The sequence below is a fragment of the Adiantum capillus-veneris genome, chromosome 28 (assembly GCF_014529385.1).
Source record: "Adiantum capillus-veneris isolate H3 chromosome 28, ASM1452938v2, whole genome shotgun sequence".
In the NCBI taxonomy this organism is placed as follows: Eukaryota; Viridiplantae; Streptophyta; class Polypodiopsida; order Polypodiales; family Pteridaceae; genus Adiantum; species Adiantum capillus-veneris.
This window is the reverse complement of record NC_140958.1, coordinates 78,101,249-78,126,258: the sequence shown is the minus strand read 5'-3', so window position 1 is coordinate 78,126,258 and position 25,010 is coordinate 78,101,249. Positions and strand designations below refer to the sequence as shown.

General features: G+C 42.5%; 1 pseudogene; it reads right to left on the bottom strand.

Moving 5' to 3' along the window:
- Window positions 1–4,530: 4,530 nt before the first annotated feature.
- Window positions 4,531–25,010, bottom strand: part of LOC147420726 (uncharacterized) — a 53,107-nt pseudogene continuing 32,627 nt past the window's right edge.

Sequence of the window (25,010 nt, the reverse complement as noted above, 5' to 3'; positions counted from 1 at the left end):
CCTTGCTATTTTTCGACGCCGCTGCGGTTGTCTTGGGGGTACTTGCACATTTTCTGGTTGGCGGTGTTTAGGCTTCTTGAAAAACTTTGACTTGCACATGTTTACATGCTTAGTGGCTGGATTTGCAGCCTCTTCTAATTCATCCTCTTCTCTTGGCTCCTGATCTTGTGCTGTGGGGAGAGCTCCCTGGCCTCGAGGCAGTGTCTTCCCCCAACGGGCACCTGTTGTGTGTGCGATATATGAGCTCACTGCCATGGTGGCTCTGTCTTTGATTCAGTGTCTGTATGGACCACTCGAGTCCTGGATGGTCCTGCTTGTGATTTGTGGCGCGGCGGCTCCTCCCTATCGGACTCTGGAGTTTGCTGAGCCTCTTCTTCTCTCTAGCACTGGGTGCGTTGCTTCATTCTTTGTCTACGTGTTTCTTCTTGTGGACGTAAAGATTCTACAGCCCTCGATGACTCTTGTGCTCTACTACCATGCCCACTGCTAAAAGAGTGCCTGGAATGGCGAGGTGTTTGTGGCCGTTTTCTTGTGCCTTTAAGCCATGCCAGCTTCTCACATCCTTGGAGGGTGTTTTTGTTGGCAGGCCGATGCGCTTTTGCGGTTTGTTTGGTGCACTCCATTTGGTATGGTAAGAGCTCACCTGTGCTTAAGAAATGAGTGGTTTATAAGAGCATGCAATATTTATAAGGGCCCATTTAAAAAGGGCCCTGTTCACACTAATTTTAGAAAAAAACTATTACTTTTTAAATGAACATGTCGTTAAGAGTTGGACCCTACATTTATGTGTAGTCACTCGCGCAGAATCCACTTTGACCCTTGTCGCACTCTGCATTGGCACCATGCAACATGCTTGGTGGGGCCTTGCGACATTTGCCACTTGTTGCTATGCTCTTGACAACTCCATTTCTGCACTTCAATAGCAATCTTGGATTGTTGTGCACGCTCCATGTGAGCTTACGAGAAAATGTTGTGTAAAAAAACCAGCTGAACATCTCCTCTAAATAATTGGATTGCACCATTCCACCACCATGTCAAGTATTTTTTAAGTACACCCCCCTTGCTCGATAATGGGACTTCTCCATGCCTTGAGTGCTAAAAATTTCAAGCAAATCCATATTTGTGCATAAAAAATGTGCCATGCGCAAACAAGATATGATGTTCACATGAGTAAACGATCCACATTATTTAATGAAAACAATCCCTTGTAATAAGTTCACCACGTAACATGGCTTACCAAGTAATGTGTGATGTTATTTTCACCCCAAGAAAGGGTGAAGACCTTGGTAAAATCTGCCAAGGCTTCTTGAAATGATTGGCGTTGTTCTTCTGCTGTGCTGTTAAGGCCCATAAGCTTGAACATTTTATCAAAATGTGGCCAAACTTGCTTGCACTTGTTTGCAAGCTCGCCATTTGGACCATTGTCAGTAGTAGCTTTGCATAAATCCTTCCAAAGCTCCCAAAGGTTACCTGCCTATTGGTTGGAGCTATTTTGAGTAGCATATCGACCTGGCTTTCCTTGGGAAACTTTCTTCAAAAAGTGTCTGGCTTTTTGTCCACTCACTGACACTTGTTGAGCAATTTCATGGGCCACCCCTGTGTTCTTTGCAGCAATGATAGAGACAATTTCCACCGTGATAGCCAATGGAATTCAAGAGTACCTCCTCTCTCTCAATTGCTTCCTGGGACTTTTCCAATGGTTTCATTGTGAAATCATAGTTAATGTGGAGCTTCAATAGCCTATAAAAAATGCGCATAAATGCGTGTAATGTACAAAAATGTACATTCGATAGAGGAAATGGAAAGATTGGATTCCAAGCGTGGTCCTTTTGATCATCATTAACCTTTTGATCAACACGGTTTGGGGTATTGAGCATGGGACATCTCATAATAGACGCTTCCCATTCTCTACCTTCATCTCCGACATCATGACAATCTAACCCTTGTTCTCCATGCCCTTAGCATGGAAGCATGGAACCAACCTTTGCAGTGCTCTTGTGTGATTTTGTCCGTTAGGTTTGTGCCCTCAAGTACAAAATGGACAAGGCATGAGAGAAGGAGCCCCTTGTTTGTAGCCAAGCAAACACTTTATGGTCTTCAAGTCCCCACCTAAGTGCCACTGCACATTATAGCTACCAAAACCCTCAAACTCCAACTTCTGACCTGCAATTTGGGAGTGTATGACTTCTGTGATCCATGGAGTTCTCTCAAAAATCCATGAAAGTACTCCATTGGTCTCTTTGGGCACCTCAATAGCACCCAACCACCAAATGTCTTTCTCTGATTGCACGCTAAAAGACGGGGTGGGAGATGGCTTGATTGAATCCCTTCGCTTGGTTTGCAAAAGGGCCTCATTCATTAGAGTGACACTTAGCCTCTCTAACCTTCGACCTTTCACTATTTGACACTCATCGAGTTTCAGCACAAAAGCGACATTTGTGCCAAGCATTACAAAATAAATAGTGCCAAGACCTTATACTTCAAAGTTTATGATAAGAACAAAATCAAAAGAAAAAAGTATAGTGGGTCACCTTATTCAGGTAACTCGTAAAATCTAAGCACGGCTTGTTGAAGTCTTCTAAGGTCCACAAAAATATTGTTCCACATTGTGTCAGGGAAGCCCTTCTTCGAAGGTCTTTGGATTGTTTCTTACCTTTTCCCCTTTCCTTTGTTGTACATGAAGCATAAAGGGAAGTTGGCATTGTGTCCTCAATGTGTAGGTATGTCTCAATGCGGGAGAACACATCTTCGTTTGTGGCCTTCTTTGCGAGGTTGACCTTGTGCGGAACGGGAAATAGGTTTTGAGGGCATCCTTTAGGAGTTGGAAAATAGCCTGATAGGCTTTGGTGCTCATTCCATCCTCATCACAAGCTTGTTGCACATCATCATCACTAACCACAATTCTCAATTTATGCATAAGGTCCTTGGTGATTGCATCCTTAATGTGCTTACCTCCAGGTGATTGTAAGATAGAAATCACATCCTGGGTATTGAAACAACTAGTGAGAAGGTTGACTCGATCATCTTGGCTTGTTCGACTGCATGCCTCCTGGATGAAGTTTCTAGCAACCAATAAAAATAAATGTTAGAAAATAGTGTGAAGTAAGAATGCATTATGTAAGTAAAGACCAAATCACTTTGTGGCTATCACTCGTCTTTTGCGTGTCCACCCAAATGTGCAAGAGTTTCAATGGATGAATACGTGCGTTTGCGTTCCTTGCACCAAGGGGTGTTTCTTTCAAGTATGTGATGGTGTTGGCAAGCTTCATAATGTGGGATTCCTTTCATTGCATTTGTGGCTGAAGAGTTTCAACCACCCTCTCAGAAGAGGCAACAATCTCTTGTAATGCCGCCTTCTTGAGGTGAAGAGCTTAACATTCATGCATCCACATATGCAAAGAAGCACCTGCACCCATACACAACCACTTGCAATAGCCTAACAAGCCTTCTTCCCCCCTCCCAAGAAATTGAAGAAATGTCAAAATGCTACTAAAGGATGGATGGAAGCGGCTTATAGGATCATAAGGCTACAGATGGCCGTCCACCCAAATGTCAACTTTGGTCTCACCAGCAACGTGACGTTCTTGTGATTACCTTTGATCACCCTCACATGCGGTCTTCAGCGCAAACATCGTGGGTAAGCAAATATGTATGCTTTTGGTGTGCGGAGTATGTGGTGGTGAAAGCAAACGATTTGTGATGTCCGTGAGCACCATGGCAGCTGTTGCGTGAGGAAGCAAAGTATGAAAAGATAGAGGGGGAGGGGGAGGGGGAGGGGGAGGGAGAGGGAGGAAGATGGGAGGAGAGAAGGAGGGAGGGAGGGACGGAGGGAGAGATTGGGGAGGAGGAGGAAGGTAGGGGTAGGGAGGAGAGAGGAGGGAGGAGGGAGGAGGAGGAGAAAACAAAGTGTTTTTACTTTTTGGGAAAAAGTTTTTTGAAAAAATGGACTTTTTAGGCTTGTGGGTATAAAAAAGGGTCAAAAAATGATTTTTGGATATGTATATATGTTGGGAGGGAGTTTTAAGTAAAAAACAAGTAAAAATGAGTTTTTTTAAAAAGTCAAAGTTTGACTCTTAGTGACCCACGTTTTTGCTGATGTGGTCACACCCCTATACTTCCTTCACTTTAAAAAAGCTAGAGAGAGAAAGTTGCACCTTAGGTCCACATCCTACATTTGTCTAAAAAAAGGCTAGAAAAGCCTACTCAAAACTACCTTCTTCAATGCCCTTGTCCCCTTAACCTCACACAACATTAGCCTTAATCCCTAAAAATTATGATTCCTTACAAGGACCATGCAAGGTCCATATTTCTCCTAATGTTGAGATGATGTGAATAGACTTTCACTACCCGCCCTGGAGTAGCTTTCTTCCAAGAGAAAATGAGGATTTGTGTTGGCTACAATACCAAATTGATGTCTGCCATTTGTAGCCATCTGAACTTGATCCAATAGCTGTTGCGCACATGGACCTTTGCTCATAGAATCGACCACCAAATCGTGGTTTTTGGCAAGAAGGAGCTCCAAAGCAGTAACTACTCTGTGTTCAAATCCACAACACCAGTATTGCCTGCTTTGTATGCAGCTGTTGAAGAGAAATTTTGCTGTATACTCTTGTTGCTAATCTCAATTACACCCGCATTTGCTGCCACCTACATGCGGTTTAACAAGAGAAGCTCTTTATAGGCCTCAATATTGGCCATATTGTCTGTAAAGTTTCTACTATCCCACCCAGTTGTTGAATAGCCATCATTTAACTACTGTTGAAGGGTAATAGGTGCTGACATATTGGTATGCCTGCCTCCAGAAATACCATTACTCTGAAGCATGTGTCCTTTGGCTTCTCCAACAAATCTCTGTGTGGAAAAAAGAATTATCTTTCGCTTATGCTCTTTGACTTTTCTTTTGATCCTGGTTGGCAGCATAGGCACCTGCATGATTGACTACTTGACTTGCTGCAATATTGTTGCATCTCCTTGGAGCTATACACATTAACCAACTCCTGCGGACACCATATCTGCGTTGAATTGTTCATGAGAGATGTTTCTGTTTGTCTACAGATCATTCTAAAAAGCTTGCCTCATCAAATTTTCATATAGGCTATCAACAAAGCTGGACGAGGAGTCCCGATTGAAGCGAACGGCTCATTAGATCATGACTTGCACAAGTGGTAATATTACCCAATGCCTTTTCCTTAACATTGAGTTGTATGCCAATAATCCCCTCACACTCTCTCCTAAAAGTGCAAGCAGCTAGCATTGAAGCCGCTGGCTTAATTACTTGAGGATAAACATCATAAGCTTCGGTGTGATCGATTATACTAAGCCTTTTGGCCCTCATGTTCACTTCGATGTTTACTCTTTCCATTTCTTCGGCCTCTGCCATCTACATCGTCAAGAGTCTCATAGCATCAGCAGAAAAGTGTGTTGAATGAGCTTGCAAAGGCAATGAGGTTTGGTGATTCAACTCCAGATTAGGCCAACTGATCATCGATTGAAATCTAATATCTTCTATTTCAGTAGCACTAGAATAGACCTCTACCATGGGTTGACCGCACAAAATATCTGATCTTTGAGAGTGCTCATCACCTGGGCAAGCATACAAAGTACCCTCCAGCTTGATGATCTACAAAATTTAACCAGGGTTTGAAAGGTCTTCAGCACCCCTTTCTGGTTCTGCCCGACTTGCTGCTAGACATGCAAACTGTGTGGAAAAGAATTGGTGTGAATCTTGAGATTAGGCATGGGCACCTACTGCATAGCATTTCCATGAACATTGAAGGATGGTCGAGGGCACAGGGTTGTTGAATTTGCATGTGCTATACTTGGAGTGGCATAATGCTAGCCATAACTAGCTGCACCTGCAAAAACGAGCTGAGTAAGGTAGTTGAAGCTGGACATACTGTCGCTACGCAGGAAAGGTGTAGGTAGGCTTATAATTAGGTATTGACGCTTCACTACAAAAGAAGGCCGATTCCAATATGCCGATGGGGCAAACAATGACATTGTTGACCTTGTACTATTGTAATGAATAGGGAGGAGCTTGGCCTATAGACTCTATGTTACTGAAGAATGCTCTCATCATGTCAACGAGGTAGGCTTTTCTTCATGGATCTTCACTTTCATGTGAACAGGTATAAGGTGCCAGTACCCTAGATGCCACTTCCAACACCATAAATGGAAGTTGCTCCAACACCATAGATGGGTGTTGTCACTTCCTGCACTATAGATCAGAGGATGAGAAGGCAATAGGGTCTGCGTTTGATGGTTCCATTAAAGCTCGCAAGCAAAGCCATCATCACCTACGTACTAGCATCACAGCCTACTCTCTCTCTCTCTCTCTCTCTCTCTCTCTCTCTCTCTCTCTCTCTCTCTCTCTCTCTCTCTCTCTCTCTCTCTCTCTCTCTCTCTCTCTCTCTCTCTCTCTCGCAAAGAGTGGCCAGAGACAAATCTGCAGTTTTTTTAAATTTAGAGCTTTCCATTGCAATGATGTTTTCGATCTATACAATTACAATGGGGGGAAGGGATACCGACCACTCCCCCCGGACACATGTCATCCTCTAAGGAGTCCAACCAATGCACTCTAAGCCTCACGGGGAGAGAGAGAGAGAGAGAGAGAGAGAGAGAGAGAGAGAGAGAGAGAGAGAGAGAGAGAGAGAGAGAGAGAGAGAGAGAGAGGGAGGCTTTGAAAGACCTTAGTCACCACAGATGGGCGATCATGGGCCTGTGAAGCTGAGTTGGGTGCACAGTACATAGTAACTTTCTCTCTCACAAGTTACTATGTACTGTGCACCCAACTCAGCTTCACAGGCCCATGATCGCCCATCTGTGGTGACTAAGGTCTTTCAAAGCCTCCCTCTCTCTCTCTCTCTCTCTCTCTCTCTCTCTCTCTCTCTCTCTCTCTCTCTCTCTCTCCCCCTCCCTGAGAGATGCCTTGCCGTTTGATGACAAGCAAGGGTAGCAACTGCACACTGATATTCTCTATCTCTCTCTCTCTCTCTCTCTCTCTCTCTCTCTCTCTCTCTTCGCACTAGCAAGGCGGCAAGCAGAGTCAGACAAAGAGTAGTCAGCATCATAGGTAGATGAGGCACTAATCTATACAATGATAATGGGGGGAAGGGATTCCTGAAGTCGCGGAGCGGGGCGTGGGTCGACTCTCTCTCTCTCACACACACACAGTGAGCTTACACAGTACACAGTACGCAGAGATCTGTTAGAAGGGTTATCTCCCAAATTCTTAGTATTCACAAAGAATATGTTAGTATATACAAAGAGTTAGAGGTAAGTGAGTTAGGCGGGCGGCCGGCCATATCCGCATAAGAGGCCACTTGGGCTTTAATCCCAACAACCTCCCACTTAAAGTCCAATGTGGCACTTTAAGTAACTGTAAATCTATGAACATAAATGTACAAAGATTTACATGGCTGCCATCTATCCAATGCCCAATAACTCACGACAATGCACAAAGCCCTCTCCTGGAAGTCCCTTTGTGAGTAGATCAACAGGATTGTCCTTGGTGTGGATCTTCAGTAGTTGTATCTGCTTGTCTTCAAGTACTTCCCTAATGAAGTGATACTTCACATCAATATGCTTAGTCTTCGAATGGAACACTGGATTCTTTGCCAATTGTATAGCACTTTGACTATCACAATATAACTCTGGCATATCTGCATTGATTCCCAAGTCTGCAACCAATCTACCAAGCCAAATAGCTTCTTTGCATGCCTCATTTGCTGCAACATACTCAGCTTCTGTAGTAGACTGCGTAACACAATCTTGTAATCGAGATCGCCATGATATGGCACCTCCAGCCAATGTAAAGACATAGCCTGATGTAGATCTCCTCTTATCCAAGTCTCCTGCATAATCTGAGTCAGTGTATCCTCTGACACTCAAATCCTGACTACCATAGCATATGCGCATACTCTTTGTATGTTTTAAGTATCTCATGATACCTTTCACTGCCTCCCAATGTTTCTTGCCGGGATTTGACATATATCTGCTAACCACTCCCACTGCAAATGCAATATCCGGACGTGTAGCAATCATTGCATACATCAAACTACCCACTGCAGACGCATATGGAATCTTATCCATTTCAGCCTTTTCTTCCTCAGACACAGGACAATCTTGTTTGCTAAGTTTCACATATGGTGGCAATGGAACACTCAATGCCTTTCCCTTCTCCATATTGAAACGTTGCAAAACCTTGTCAATATACTCTGTTTGAGATAACCAAATCAACTTCTTTGATCTGTCTCTCTCAATGCGCATACCAAGTATATGACTTGCCTCACCCATGTCTTTCATGTCAAACGATTTTGCCATCTTTGACTTCAAAGCTGAAATTTCTTCCAAGTGTTTGCCAGCAATCAACATGTCATCCACATACAAAATAAGGATCAGCCAACTGCCATCCTTAGCCTTCTTTGTATATAGACAGTGATCGAACTCACTACGTTTGTAGCCTTGAGAAAGCATAAACTGGTGGAACTTATGGTACCATGCCCTCGGTGATTGTTTTAAGCCATAAAGACTCTTTAACAACTGGCATACCAAATGTTCCATGCCTTTCTCAACAAACCCTTCTGGCTGCTGCATGTAAATTTCCACATCTAAATCACCATGCAAGAACGCTGTCTTGACATCCATTTGGTGCAACACCAAATCCAATATAGCAACCAATGCAAGAAAGCATCTCAATGTAGTCATCTTGACCACTGGAGAGAAGACTTCATCAAAGTCAATGCCTTGTTCTTGCTTAAAGCCCTTGGCAACAAGCCTTGCTTTGTACTTTGGCTGACTATCATGAGCGGTGATCTTATACCTGTAAACCCATTTACAAGGTAGAGCCTTTTTGCCCTGTGGTAATTTAACCAACTTCCATGTCTGGTTTTTATGCAGAGCTGTCATCTCTGACTGCATGGCCAACTGCCATTTTTTCGAGTCAACCACTTGTAATGCTTCCTTGTAACAAGATGGTTCTCCGCAATCTGTGAGCATGACATAATTTAGAGATGGCACATAACGATCAGGTGGTTTGGAGACACGCTCAGAACGTCTCACCACAACTGATTCTGCCTCTCTAGCCACTATAGGCTGTTCCTGAGCCTGACCATGCTGTCTTGATGTGCTAGCACTAGGTCCATCTTCCCTGAAGACAACTCTTCTGATCTCCTCTATCTTCTCTGGCTTAGCGTGAAACTTGGCTTCATTGAAATGCACATCATTGCTACGAATAAGCTTTCTAGACTCAGGATCCCAAAGCCGGTAACCCATCTCGCCCGATTCTCCGTAGCCAAGAAATATACACTTCTTGCTCTTTGGTTCTAACTTATTTCTGAACTCCTTAGGAATATGGCTATAAGCTTCACAACCAAAGACTCTGAGATGCTTATACGAAGGTGCCTTGCCTGTCCATAGCATCTTGGCCACTGCACTCTTATCCAGAACCCTACTAGGAGACCTGTTGATCAAATGGACTGCTGTAGCCACTGCTTCCGCCCAAAATCCATCAGGCAACTCAGCATTTGACAACATGCTTCTGACCTTCTCTTGTATGGTCCTATTCATACGTTCTGCAACCCCATTCTGTGAAGGATTATATGGTGCAGTAAGTTCCCGCTTAATCCCTTTTTTGACAAAAGTCTTGAAAAGCTTTGGAAACGTACTCTCCACCATTGTCAGTTCTCAAGCACTTCAGCTTCTGACTACTCTGATTCTCCACCAGCTGCAAGAATGTCTTAAAGACCTTGAGCACCTCATCCTTGTGCTTCAAGAAGTAAACCCATACTTTGCGAGAATAGTCATCTATGAATGTACAAAAGTACGCTGCTCCCCCTAGTGACAAACTAGGCATTGGTCCGCATAGGTCACTGTGTACAAGAGCTAACCGTTCGTCCCTACGATTCCTCTTTGATCTGTGCGGTTCCTGTGTTTGCTTACCATAAACACAATGCTCACAAAACTCAAAATCTTGAAATGAAAAGCCAGGCAAATAACCATAATGAGAAAGTATTTCCATTCCTCTTTTTGACATATGTCCCCAACCTACGATGCCACAGTGACACACTTGGCTGCTCAATCACATTAATTACATGGTTTTTAACCTCTGAAACATGTAAAGTGTACAGAGTTCCTGACTTGCTGCCATGTGCTACAGTCATCGAACCTTTGGAGATCTTCCAAGCGCTGTTCCCAAAAACTGTCACATAACCCGCATCATCCAACTTCCCTGTACTAATCAAGCTCTTTCGGATTGCTGGAACATGTCTGACATTCTTGAGCCATAAAGAAGAGCCATTCTGAAACTTCAACTGCACATCTCCCACTCCAAGTATGTCACAAACCTGCTCATTGCCAAGTCTGACATAATCTTTAGTAGCCACATATGATGTAAACCACTCTTTGTGCGGAGAAACATGTAAAGATGCCCCTGAGTCGATAATCCAATCACTCATAGCATGTCCATCCTCTGCAGTCAAGAAAACAGAATCAAGATTGCTTGTAAGGAAGATGTCACCAGCTGCTATACCAGAATCACTGTCTGAACCAGATCCTGTGACATTCACCTCTTCAATCTTCACTGAACTCTTCTTTTCATCTTGCTCAGAACTCTTTGTTTTGCCTTTTTCTTGTTTCCACTTCGTACAGTCTCGCTTCATGTGACCCTTCTTGCCACAATGGTAGCATTCTATGTCATCCTTTGACTTCGAATCACGAGACTTACTTCGGTTTTGTGCCTTCTTACCCTTCTTCTCTTTAAACTGTTGTCTCCCTCGAACGACCAAAGCGCTATTGCCTTTGCCTTTGTCAATGTTCTTCCTGTTCACTTCCTCTGTGAGCAAGCTGCCTTCTACATTGGCACTTGTAAGACCTTCTGGCGCGACAGAATTACTTAACGCTGTACGAAAAGTATCCCAACTGTCTGGCAAAGTGATTAAGAGAAACATAGCCTTCACTGAATCTGGAAAGACTATCTCTTGTGCTGTTAACTGGCTGAAAATTGAGTGAAATTCATTCAGATGATTTGACATGGCTGTCCCTTCCTTCATCTTCAAATCCACCAATTTCTTGAGCCAGTAAATCTGAGAAGCAGCACTTTGTTTCTCGTACATATCACATAGCTTTTGCCATACGCCATACGCTGTAGTCTCTTCTGCTACGTTGAAGTAAACATTTTCTGCCAGTGTCAGCATGATTGTGGAACAAACTAACTCGTCAAGCTCTTCCCACTCATCTTGAGCCATAAATTCTGGTCTCTCCCCTTTGAGCTTCAATGGCTTCACTTGTTTTTTCTGCACCAAAACCTGCCAAATCTGCTTCTTCCAGAATGGAAAGTTTGTGCCATCCAGCTTCTTTATGTTGTAAAGAGTCTCACTGTGAGAAGATGCCATATCTGCCAAACTGTTTACTCCTGAGAAAAATCCGGCAGAGTTTCCCCTGTAAACTGGCCTCTGTACACAGTAAACAAGCTGTAATCAACAAGCTGAACACCTCTCCTCAGGAACTGTCAGTATTTTTGAAAATTTTTGACAGAGTCTCCCCTGTAAACTGAGCTCTGGGAACCAAAAGATAGCTCAAAAAACAATCATAAATAGCTGACCAGTGACAAATCCTGTAAGCATACACTGTCTCCTCTCTGGGCGATGACAGAACCTGTATCTGTCTCAAGACTGAACTCTGAACAATGCCTCAACGGCCTGACGCATAAGATGCAATCCAGTGTCTACACAAAGTCATACATCCTAAGGGATAAAAGTCGCCGAAGAAGATGCGTGTAGAGGGGAACTCCAGCAACCTAATCCACCTCACACTGGGTAACCCAGCCCCCAGTGCTTGGCTTCAAAAAACCTCACACACGACCCTCTCAGATGGCTCAGCAAACTGCCCAGAACTAGCATACATCCTATAATAGACCAATCACTGTCCTATGACCGCTGCGGCGGTCTGTCTGCTAGCGTGACTCACAACTAGCAGACCCACAATCACAGTACATCAATCTGCAATACATGCCAGTGGTGTCAAGCCGTCGTATGGCCACACCTCCCCTGGAACCTGGCAAGCACAAGAAGTAGCAATGCAGACTGCAATATATATATCTGATGATATATATGTGTACCTGGTCTATAGATGATGCTCTGAAGACGAATAAGTGATGTATGTCGATGTCGATATTGATGTCGACCACCTCCTGCTTGCCAATCTACACAAGACGGATTTCTTTGCGGCTGAAATCTATCTTCTGCTGTAGTGCTCAGAACGAAATTCTGAGGGCATAAACGGCTTCGAAAGGGGGGTAAAACCCCAGGTCGCCTGATGGAAACGCTCCCGGAACGCCGAGTGTGAATTTTCGAACTCCGGATCCAGAATCTGCCGGAAAAGTGCGCGCGCGCGCGATTGCGCAAATCCGCACTGAACCAAGGCTCTGATACCAATTGAAGTCGCGGAGCGGGGCGTGGGTCGACTCTCTCTCTCTCACACACACACAGTGAGCTTACACAGTACACAGTACGCAGAGATCTGTTAGAAGGGTTATCTCCCAAATTCTTAGTATTCACAAAGAATATGTTAGTATATACAAAGAGTTAGAGGTAAGTGAGTTAGGCGGGCGGCCGGCCATATCCGCATAAGAGGCCACTTGGGCTTTAATCCCAACAATTCCGACCACTCCCCCCCAGACACGTGTCACCCTTTAGGAGTCCCAGTCGAGTGCACTCTGAGCTTCAGGTGTGTGTGTGTGTGTGTGTGTGTGAGAGAGAGAGAGAGAGAGAGAGAGAGAGAGAGAGAGAGAGAGAGAGAGAGAGAGAGAGAGAGAGAGAGAGAGAGAGAGATACTGTGTACTATGCGGCCAACTCAGCTTCATAGGCCCATGATCGCCCATCTGTGGTGACTAAGGTCTTTCAAAGCCTCCCTCTCTCTCTCTCTCTCTCTCTCTCTCTCTTCTCTCTCTCTCTCTCTCTCTTCTCTCTCTCTCTCTCTCTCTCTCTCTCTCTCTCTCTCTCTCTCTCTCTCTCTCTCTCTCTCTCTCTCTCTCTTCTCTCTCTCTCTCTTCCTCTCTCTCTCAAAGCAAGGGCAACTGTCAAGCAAGCGCAACGGTGAGAGATGCCTTGCCGTTTGACAACAAGCAAGGGCAACTGTCAAGCAAGCGCAACGGTTGCACACTGATCTTCTCTCTCTCTCCTCTCTCTCTCTCTCTCTCTCTCTCTCTCTCTCTCTCTCTCTCTCTCTCTCTCTTTGCACTAGCAAGGTGGCAAGAAGAGTCAGACAAAGAGCAGTCAACATCATAGGCGGAGGAGGCACCAATAGCATTCACCCAGTCCGGCGAAGGTCCTGCTTCCACACATGTTGGTGTGTGTGAATCAAAAACGTTTAGAGAGAGAAGAGAAGAGGAGAGATGAAGAGGTGAGAGAGAGAGAGAGAAGAGAGAGATGAGAGAGAGTCCGGCGAAGGTCCTGCTTCCACACATGTTGAGTGTGTGAATCAAAAACGTTAGAGAGAGAGAGAGAAGAGAGAGAGAGAGAGAGAGAGAGAGAGAGAGAGAGAGAGAGAGAGAGCTCAAAATTGCTTGCAGCCTGCCTTCTATCAACACTTTTTCCCTGTAGACTGTATTGAAGGTGTAGAGCTTCTGCAATGCGCACACACACACACATGTGTGTGTGTGTGTGTGTGTGTGAGAGAGAGAGAGAGAGAGAGAGAGAGAGAGAGAGAGAGAGAGAAGAAAAATGAGAGGCAGTGGGAAAATGTCCTCAAGGAGGATGTTGCCTCATTTATAATACAGTGGGCTGAGACTCATGTAGTATAAAGTGCTGGTTAGGTGGTCGTAAGTGGTCCAAAGAGCTGGTCAAGTGGTTCAAGGGCTGGTAAATGGTGCTCAAGTGGAACAAAGTGATGTCCAAGTGGTTCAGGGGGTTGGTCAAGTGATTCAAATTGCTAGTCGAGTGGTTCAAAGTGCTTGTCAAATGGTATATAGTGCAGGCCAAGTGGTTTAGAGGGTGGTTAAGTAGTTCATAGTGCTTGTCAAGTAGTATAAAGTGCTTAAAAGTGTTCATCAGGTAGTCCAAAGTGTTGGTCAGGTGGTCCTAAGTGGTCCAAAGAGCTGGTCAAGTGGTTCAAGGGGCTGGTAAAGTTCTCTTAAGTGATTTTAAGTGTTTCAGGGGGCTGGTAAAGTGCTGGTCAATTGGTCAAGTGCTCAGAAGTGCTTTTCAAGTGTTTCAAAAGACATCTTTTATCACATTACTGTGAAAAGTGCTAGCTATTGAGCAGGGGTGATTAGCTGTAATTTTAGAGGGAAGTAGTCAGGTGATCCCCCCCACCAGCTTTGATGTAATCCTTCCAGAATCTCTTTAATATAGTTCATTGCCTTCTTTTTATTGATAAAAAAAGTGCTAGCTATTGTTTAAAGTGATGGCCAAGTCCGCAAGTCAAATTTATAGAGATAAATCTTACAAGTTCTCCTATGGAGGCATGATGTTATAGATTTGCTCGAATATGTCATTTGACATATCATATACATTATGCTCACCTTCCCTCGGAGACATAGAAAACCTAATACATTTCACCAGACCAGACTTATGTTGATGGTGGTTCCTGATTGGATGGTCATTGGGTAGAACCTTTCTTTTTGTGGTTTCTTCCTCTGTGTAGATGATCCTTCTGGGATTTAGATTCATGCTTTCTTTATGTGCTTCAAGAGATTCAATCCATTGGCTTGCTTTTGTTCAAATGCAATTGCTTAGGAGGGTCAACTTCTTTAGAGATTTTGGATTCTGAATCAGAGTCTGTATAGTTAACATAAAACCTTCTCTCTAGTCTTTGTACCATGATGTTCTATGTACTGCCACATTGGTATTGATCCATTTGGATTTATCTTTATCAGTCTGAAGTTTGAAAGGATATTATGAATCCAAAATAGTTTCTTCTTTTTTATAGAAATATTGGGTAGAGGAGTTTACCTTTTCTGCAGAAGTAAGAAATGGTAGATCTTCTGCGAGAATACCATCAATAATGATTGCTGGAGATTCCAAGATATCTTGCCTTTGTGCTTCACTAATTTCTTTTATTGCAATGGAGACATTATGTTTAGTTTGAGACTCTTTACCTTTACTTGCTGAAAGTTGAAGAAAATGGACGGGATTCTCCTATGAGAGGATTTTTGCCAATTACCATGATATCCGCCTTTGGTGGTAGGATATCTTTATTGACAATTTGGTATTTGTTGGCCACCGGTAGCTCTATAGGGTTGGCCCTTTGTAACTCTTAAATTATTCATTAGGTGGTTGATCCTTTTGTTGTTTCTTCATTAGGTGGTTGATATTGTTTTTATTGCAATGGAGACATTATCTTTATTTTGAGACTCTTTACCTTTACTCGTTGAAAGTTGAAGAAATTGGACGGGAGTCTCCTATGAGAGGAGTTTTGCCAATTACCATGATATCCGCCTTTGGTGGTAGGATATCTTTATTGCCAATTTAATATTTGTTGGCCATCGGTAGTTCTGTAGGGTTGGCCCTTTGTAACTATGTAACTTCTTCATTAGGTGGTTGATCCTTTTGTTGCTTAGGCAAAGTTAATGCTTCTGAGCTTTGTGTATCTTCTGTTGACTATACTTTTGGCTTACTGGGAAAATCTAATAATTCCTTAAGAATTTAAATTTCTTCAAAGGTGAAAGAATTACCTTTTGGTGACTGATTTTCTATTGGTGCAATTGTACCTATTGTTGGTGCAGTCATGCCTGCTGTAGATGCTATAGATAAGATGATTGTAGGTGCAACTATTGCGGTTGGGAGTTGGTTTGTAGGAAGAATTTTCCTAACTTCACCCCATCGTAAAGAGTGAAGAGTATGCTCTTTAACTTGAAGATCAGCTTCCCATTTGAGTAGTGCTTCTTGTTTGGCAAGAAGTTCTCCTCTTTGTTTGAGTTCTTTTTCCTTTTGGAGGAATGCATCATAAGAGAAAGGAATGGGTTGCTTGGATGTTGATCCCTGGTGGAGAGATATTCGTAATTTGAATCTGATGAAGAATATTGGGCTTTGCCTTTTTCACTTTCTAGATTACTAATAAAATGTTGGAATTAGGGTTGCATAGAAACGCACACAGCTTGGAGAAGACAAACGAAGCTCAAGGCACACAATAGAGAGTGTGTTACTTAGTGTGCTATGTAAAGATATATAGCCCTAAAGTGATGGGCGTATATACAATGCATGGGGGAAAAAACCTCCTAAAGAGGGAAAAAATGCCCTTGTGGTCCTAGTGTGTTCACACACATCATTACCACATGTATATGGTAACAAATCCCCCTGGAGATGCAGTGAATGAGAGCTGGGACATGAGTAAAGGGAAGTGACATGCCCTGAGGACACGATCAGTTCACAAAGGGGAGTAAGCCCAAAGCTTTGCGGAAAGCTTCAAGCTTCTCACGAGACAATGCCTTTGTGAAAAGATCTGCAAGGTTGTCCTATGTTGGCACATAAGCCAAGCTGATCCCTCCTGATGAGAGCCTCTCCCTGACATAGTGGTAATGCACCTCAATGTGCTTTGTGCGAGCATGAAAAACTGGGTTTCTCGCAACTGCCAATGCGCTCTGACTATCAGTGTAGATAGTGTTAACAGTGTCCTTTCCAACACCCAAATCAGCCATAAGGTGTCTGAGCTAGACACACTCAATCGTAGCTGTGAAGACTGCCCTGTACTCATCCTCACAACTCAAAGTGGTCACAGTAGGTTGCTTCTTGCTCAACCATGATATACATGAACTGTCAAGCATGAAACAAAAACCACTTGTGGACATTCGCGTGTCAAAACAACCAGCCCAATCTAAGTCTGAAAAAGCATGTAAATCTGGAGGCAATGATCTCCCCTTGGGATAAAACAAGCTAAGATGTAAAGTGCCACTAAGGTAGCAAAAAATCCTCCTGACAGCTTGCCAATGCTTAGACCCTGGGCTATGCATAAATCTGTTGACCTGTGAGACTGCAAACTGAATATCTGGTCTCATGTTGCATACATAAATGGGGCAGCCAACAACAGTCTGGTAAAGAGTGACATCAGCAGGATCGTCAGCATCATGTAGACTCAACTTCAAACCTGTTTCCATGGGAGTGGCAATAGGTTTGCAATCCTCAAGTCCAAACTTACATAACAATGTCTCTATGTAGATTTTTTGACACAAGGAAATACCACCATCAGACTGCTTAAACTGTATACCCAAGTAATGATGCAACATCCCCAAATCTTTCATCTTGAAAGTAGCATTCAAATCAGCCTTAAATTCAGCAATATGTCTCTCATTTGGTCTAGTGATTAGCAAATAATCTACATAAAGAACCACAATGAGAAGTACATCACCCTCACGCTTTACATACAATGTGCTTTCTGTTGGACTGTTGCGAAAGCCTCGTTTGACCAAATGAGTGTCAGCTTTCTCATACCAAGCACAAGGAGATTGCTTCAACCCATACAAAGCCGTCTTACATCTGCACACTTTGTCCTCTTGTCCTTTTATGACAAAACCACGAGGCTGCATTACATAGAATTCCTCAAAAATATGTCACCATCCAAGAAAGAAGTAACAATGTCTGATTGATGTACATCCCAACCAAAATGAGCTGCCAATGCACATAGAAAATTCACAATAGTCATACGACAAGTGGGAGAAAAAGTCTCTTCATAATCCATGCCTTTTTGCTGTGCAATAACCCTTTGCAACAAGTCGAGCCTTATGGCGATCGATCTCACCATCCGCCTTGCGTTTCAACTTGTAAACCCACTTCGTACCAATGGCCTTTTTGCTAGGAGGCAAATCACATAAAGTCCATGTGTCATTTTCTATAAGTGCATCATATTTTGATTGCATGGCAGCCATCCAATTTTTTGAATTTTGTGCTTCATCTAAAGTCAGAGGCTCCTCAACATTATGTAAGCTAGACGTAGCCAAAGCATAACAAAATGATGCATAAGATGCAATGCGAGACCCTAAATGATTACGACTAGACAAAGGTGCATCAAATTTACTATCACGTAAAGTGTGCACCAGCCATTTTGGCATACCTCTAGCCTTGCTCATTTTCAGCCCTTTCCTCATCAAGTACATCATGTACATCTGCATCAGTAATAGGCTGATCTGTAACATTTTCAAAAACCCCCATAGGCTGTATATTTGCCTCATTGGAACTTACATTTGTATTTCCACCACTGAAAAGAGGCAACAAAGTGTCATAAATGTCCTGTGAGCTTACACTACTATCTCTAGTACATGACAACAAGGGCTGAATAGAATCTTCCACAAACACTTCATCCCATGAAACCAGAACCCGTTTTGTTGCGGATGATATAACCTGTAACCTTTGCTTTCAGCACTATAACAAAAAAAATAAAATCATTTGACAGCTTTATCATCCAATTTTTTGCGCTGTGTTTGTGGCACCAAAGCATATGCCAAACAGCCAAAAACATGCATGTGCTCAATAGAAGGCTTTCTATCATGCCATGCTTCATATGGAGTAATAGATTGTAAAGCTTTAGTAGGACATCTGTTTAGTACATAAGTGGCACACATGATGGTCTCAAAGCTAGAAAGAATGCGGCAAAGCTTGACTTTTGACCATACATCATGCCATTTCCATAAGTGACTTGTTTTTCCTCTCAGCAACACCATTTTGTTGAGGTGTATTAGGCATTGTACATTGGTGTTTTATCCCACGACTAGCCAGAAATGCATTGAATTAATGAGACATATACTCCCCCCCTCGATCGGAACGGAGGGTGCCCATAGTACATTTCGAGACATTTTTCAGCCATAGCCAAAAATTGTTTGAAGCACATAAAAACTTTGTACTTCGCTTGAAGCGGAAATACCCATGCATGCCTGGAGTAATCATCAATGAAAGTCACGAAGTAAAGGCAATTTCCCAAGGATGGAGGGAGTTTGCCTGGGCCCACAAACATCATTATGCAGAAGCTGCAACCTGTATATGGCCCGAACTGAACCATCCTTTGGAAACTTAGAACGCTGCATCTTACCCAAAATACAGCCTTCACAAACATGTTTGACAAGTGCTTCAGGAGGAGGCAAAGAAGCAACCATATCAGACTTTTGCAAACATAGCAAACTGGAAAAATCCAGAAGACCAAAACGTGCATGCCAAAGTTTTGCATCTAAAATAGCCCTTGAATTTGCAACAGCATTTGCAAAATTTTGTCCACACTTGTCATACAATGTGAGCTTATACAGCCCACGGCACAAAAGGCCAGATGCAACAATTTCATCACCAAAACTGAGATCATGAACTGTACATTGTCATCCACAAATTTGACTACAAGTCCAAGTCTAGCAAGTGTGGATATAGACAAGAGATTCTTCTTGATCCCAGGTACATAAAGTGCATCAACAAGTGTGAAAGAACTGCCATTGGCAGCAGTAAGCACAATTTTTCCAACTCCCTGAACCGGATAAGAGGCATTGTTGGCATAAGTGACTGAATTCCCATGAGGGACCGACTCGAGAGAGGTGAACAATTCACGATGTGAGGTAATGTGGATTGTAGCACCACTATCAAAATACCACACATGTGAATCTACAGCAATTGACAAGCATGCATCATGGACAACAGGATTGTAAGTGCACTCTGCGCTAAAAGCCCATTCCGCATCGACATAAGCATTATAGTCTCCTTTCACAGAAGACTCAACAATGGCTGAATTTGTAGTGGAACCAGCATTTGCAGTGGAACCACCCTCTTTCTTCTTAGCCTCTTTGGCCTTCAACTTAGGACACTGCTTGATCAAGTGATCATTGGCTTTACAATAATGGCAACGCATCTTCTTTTTGCCCTTATCACCAGAATTGCCAGACGAAGTGCTACCAATAGAAGCATTAGGAAACGAAGTTTTGCCACTCACAACAAAACCATAAGAAGTGGCTGCATTGTTGTTACCACCCTTTCTTTGAGAAGTAATAAAAGCCTGTTCAACTGCACGTTGTCTAGTCTTGGATTTTCTTGAAAGTGACTCTTGCAACAACAGTGTGCATAATGCATCAAACTTGACAACTTCTGGATTTCCTTGGGTCATAAGTCTCCAAGTACTAGCAAAAGTCTGGTAAGAATCTGGTAAGGCATCAAGAACAGTTTGCACAAGGGAACTGTCTGAAATGACTTCACCTACAGAAATAAGTTGCTCATTGATTTCCTTGACACTAGCAAGGAAAGTGTCTATATCATCTTCCTCATGCATAATCTTTGACTCCAGCTCTTTACGCAGCAAAGCAATTTTAGCCTCATTTCCGCTTGCATAAAGACTTGCTAGAATATCCCAAGCCTATTTTGCAGATTTTGTTGAACGGATGTGAGGAACAATGGTGCGCTTCATAGAAAACGCAATCGATGCATGAGCCTACGCATCCTTTAAATCCCAATGAGCTTGTTCTGCTATAGGCAAAACAACTCTAATAGCAGCAATCCTTGTAGCAAGGCTTGCAACATTATCAACATCGCCTACATCCTCAGAACCAGGACGTACATCAATGCCTTGCACAATATTCCAGACGCCCTTTGACACAAGAACGTGTTGCATCATATAAGCCCACATAGGGTAATTGTCCCCATCCAACCTGTCCTTAGCATCAAACATCTTGAAGACATCTGTGTTGTTTTCAGCCATGGTAAATGCTGCACTTGATCTACTCGAAAATAGGAGAAACGGAGTGGGAACAACACGTGCTATATAACACAAACCGTAGAAGATTGTAAGACACTTGTTATGCAAAAATTGACACTCACAAAAATTCTGCACAAAATGACAAAATTGCCTGTGCAGACCTACCTGTAGTGGAAATGGAGGTTGAAATGAGCCCGAATCACAAAAATCTGAGCAGACTGAGCTCTACAAGTTCTCCTGACATATTTGTCGACTTGCAAACGCTCACCAAATCTCACTGTAATCAGAGAAAGTGAGCAGGCGTGTGTTGGAGCAGCTGGCGACTAAGCCCGGGAGGACGTAACCTGATCTGATACCAATTGTTGGAATTAGGGTTGCAGAGAAACACACAGAGCTTGGAGAAGACGAACGAAGCTCAAGGCACACAATAGAAAGTGTGTTACTTAGTGTGTTGTGGAAAGATAGATAGCCCTAGAGTGATGGGCGTATATACAATGCACGGGGGAAAAAACCTCCTAAAGAGGGAAAAAATGCCCCGGTGGCTCTAGTGTGTTCACACACATCACTACCACATGTATATGGTAACATAAAACTTCCATCAAAGAAAGGTTCACTCCCTTTGACTCTCTTTATCTTCATTTATTAGCCAAGACTGGTATTACCATTCTTTTTTATGCTCGTGCATAAGCTTGTTCTATTTCTTTAAGAGCTACTTTTAGCTGCTAGTAACAAATTAATATTTCAGAGTGGTCTTTCTTACTTGATTTCACAAACATCGAAGTAGAATTAGAATCACTTGCTTCAGATTGTTCAATCCTGTATCTTCTTGAAGAATGCTTGTCTTTAGAAGACTTTTCCCATCTGTGAGGATTAAAGGGTATTGGCATAAATTCTTTTATAGTCATCATATTGAACACTATGGGACTATCTTTGAATCTTGAATCTAAGCTTGAAGAGTCTTCTATCGTAGAAGAGTCTTTGTTTTTAAATTGGGTAATACTAAATTTGAAGTCTAAGATTTCATTGGAGGAAAGCTGTGAATAGCTGTAACTATCTTCAAGGATTATATTCTTGAATGCCACTGATTTATTCTTTTTAGGGCATTCGAAAGCCCAATGACCTATTTTGCCACATATGAAGCATTTGTTATCAGTTTTAGAAGAAGTGGACTTACGTTTCCTAAAAAGGCAATATTTAGGTCTTCTTCTCCTTGGGTTCTTTCTTCCTGTCCTTCCAAGCACATTTCTTCTTTGAAACAACACAGCCAAAGTCTTCACTATAACAGTTTTGCTTTGGAGAACTTCTTTGAAGGTTTAAGGTTTTTCAACTCTTTCTGTGCTTGCTTCTGGATGCAGAGATCCTGTATTACTATTTGGAGAGTTTGATTGATGTCACCTAGTGTTGTTGACTGAGGATGAAGATTTTGATTCTCTAGTCCAATAGTAGCTTTGTTATTGCTTTAGGTAATTTGTGGATGAATTCTGCTTTAGTTTCTCCAAAATGGTAGTTACTTGCTTTATAAATTAAATTTTTGTAGTAAATATAGAAATCCCAAATTGAAGAGAAATTATATATATGTGCGTCATGAAAAGATTGAAGGGCTAGGTTTGATTGATCTTCATGATATCCAATAGATTCTTTCAATTAATACAAGCATTGGAGATCTGTTATCAGGAGATTGTAAGATGACGCTTTTAACTTCTTGAGGAAGCATTTTCCACCATGAATTTAGAACCGTTTCGACAGCAGTTTGTTGCCTAATTCTTCCAGACATCATTTGTTGATAGATCCAATCGTGCATATAGTTTAAAACAAGGATGATTTAGCCTATTCCAAATTATCAATGTTGTAGAATGTGATATCACCTACCTTTAATACCTTTCACAAATTGGGGAGTTGGTGGAATGGTTGGTAAACTAGTAGAGGCTTCTCCCATGGGCTCATCCTTTTCCATATATAGAGGCACTTCAAAGATACACACCTTTAAGTTATCTGGTACTAAAGAAATTAATACTTGTGAATCATCAATTTCACTTTCACTAGTGTCTTCTTCTATGACAAAATTATTGTCACAAGGAGGAGATGGAATTTGAGCAGGGATATATTCTTCTTGGAGGCCATTGTAAACCATTTCTTCATAGAAATGATCAAATTGATTCCCTATCTACATTGTCCATTGGTTATATCCCATCTAGGCTCTTCAGTGTCTTCTTCCCAAGTATAATTAATTGTAGAAAATGATGTACACTTAATAGAACTTTGGAGGGGGTTTTGCCTGTGTTGTCAATAAGATTGTTGCGATATTTATGACAATGAGCAGTAGTGTATAAATCTCTCCCCGCCTTGAACTCACAATTAGGCAAGTTGCCTTGCAGCTTGTTATTAAGTCGTTCCGCGGCCTCCCAATTTTTCCACCCGGTTCTTTGTCTGAAGAATTTTCCTGCTCGTTAGTAAACTCCAAGACATTCAAGAATAGATGTTTGTTAGAGTGACCAGGAGTTTTATGCAAGGATGGTTTGGTGAGTGAAAATCTTGGTATAATGGGAGAAGAGGAAGTAACAAAGTGTTTTGTATGTAAAGAAGAATAGGCTTGAAGTAGCTTTGGCATACTAACAACCAACTTTTGTGAGCTAAACATATAACTAAATGAATCGAGATTAGTGATGCATAAGTCTTTATAAAGAATTCCATCTCCGCATTCTAATCTGAGAAGTCTATGTACGATTAGTAATCTAAGAACTTTGCAAACAGATACTAATCTAAGAATTATTTTTAGTGATTCAAATTTAAGAATTCTATTAACAAATTCTAAGAACCCAAAAATATCAAACATCCAAATTGAACAAAATCTTTGCCTCCCCAGATGGCTTCCATTCCCCAATCAGAAGCTAATAACTTGGAACGGGCATTTTTTGAAGATGAATGTTCACTAGCATTGCAAGCCCTTGGCAAGGAAAAGTCCCCTGGTTGGGATGGGATGACGGTGGAATTCTATAGAGAATTTTGGGGTGATCTCAAGGCCCCAATCACAAGTTTGGCCAATAAAGCCATGGTCAAAGGGTCGTTGGAGACAAGTGTGAAGAGAGGGCTTATCAAGCCCATCCCAAAATAGATTTTCTGTTCTAAACTGAAACATTGGTGCCCTATAACAATGATGTCGGTGGCCTGCAAAATTATAGCTAAAGTAGTGGCCCTCAGACTGGCCCCCTTACTAACCAAGATCATCTCCCCCCATCAGCATGGTTTCATAAAAGGAAGGTCCATTTACGATAACATCTTGGCAGCAATGGTGGGCATAGAATACACAACTGTCACAAAGCAGGAGTGCATTCTGCTACAGTTGGACCTGGACAAGGCTTATGACAGAATAACATGGACATATATAGAAGCTGTCATGGAAGCTCCAGGCTTTGGGACGTGCCTTTGTCGACTGGTTCGTGTAATGGGGGTTGGAAGTCAGTCAGAGCTCCTATTCAACGATAGAATTGTGGGCTCTTTTGAGGTCAAAAGGTCTATTAAACAGGGATGCCCTCTGGCCCCCCCACTTTTCGCCATAGGATCACATCCTCTAATCATGACGCTCGAAGCTAGTGCTGAACGAGGGGAGGTGCAAGGGCTTGTTTTACCAGGAAATTGCCAACTCTTGGCAAAACTTTTTGCAGACGATTCTCTCCTCTTCTTGAAGGCGTGCCCCCAGGTCATTAGAAAAGCTCTGGAGATTGTACAAATGTTCTCAGTAGCTTCGGGGTCCCACTGTAATATAGAGAAGTCAAGGATGATTTCCCTATCAAAAAATGACTCATTTGACCCTTCTGTCTAGTCGGGGGAGATTGTCACAAAAGGGAATATCTTTAGACATCTGGGAGCCCCCTTGGGGGTGGATGTAACTCACAAGCAAAGATTCGAGTGGGTGCTTGAAAAAATCGAAACAAAAATGAGTAGGTGGGAGTATTCTCTTCTCCCATTCCCAAGTCGGATAAGAGTGATGAATGCCTTTATGGTTCCTTATATTGCCTTCACTAGCTTGCTTCTCAAGATGTCTAAGTGTCACTAGAAAGAGTTCTTAAAACCAGAAAAAATATTTTTATGGAAAAATAACACGAAATCTTCCAGGCCATGGCAATGGGCCCGTTGGGAATCAGTTGCTTGGCTGGGGAATCAAGGAGGCCTCGGAATTCTCAACCCTGTGGCCCATGTAGAAGCTTATTGCGCCAAATTTGTTGTTTCCTTAGCTAAACAGGATCATGTTTGGGCTGTCATGATGAGAGATATGATAGAAGCAGCTAAACTTGGCTTAAGACTGGGGGGCAGTTCAGGAGAATTGGTAAGAAAATGCAATAGAGCAGCAGGAGTCTTAAAGT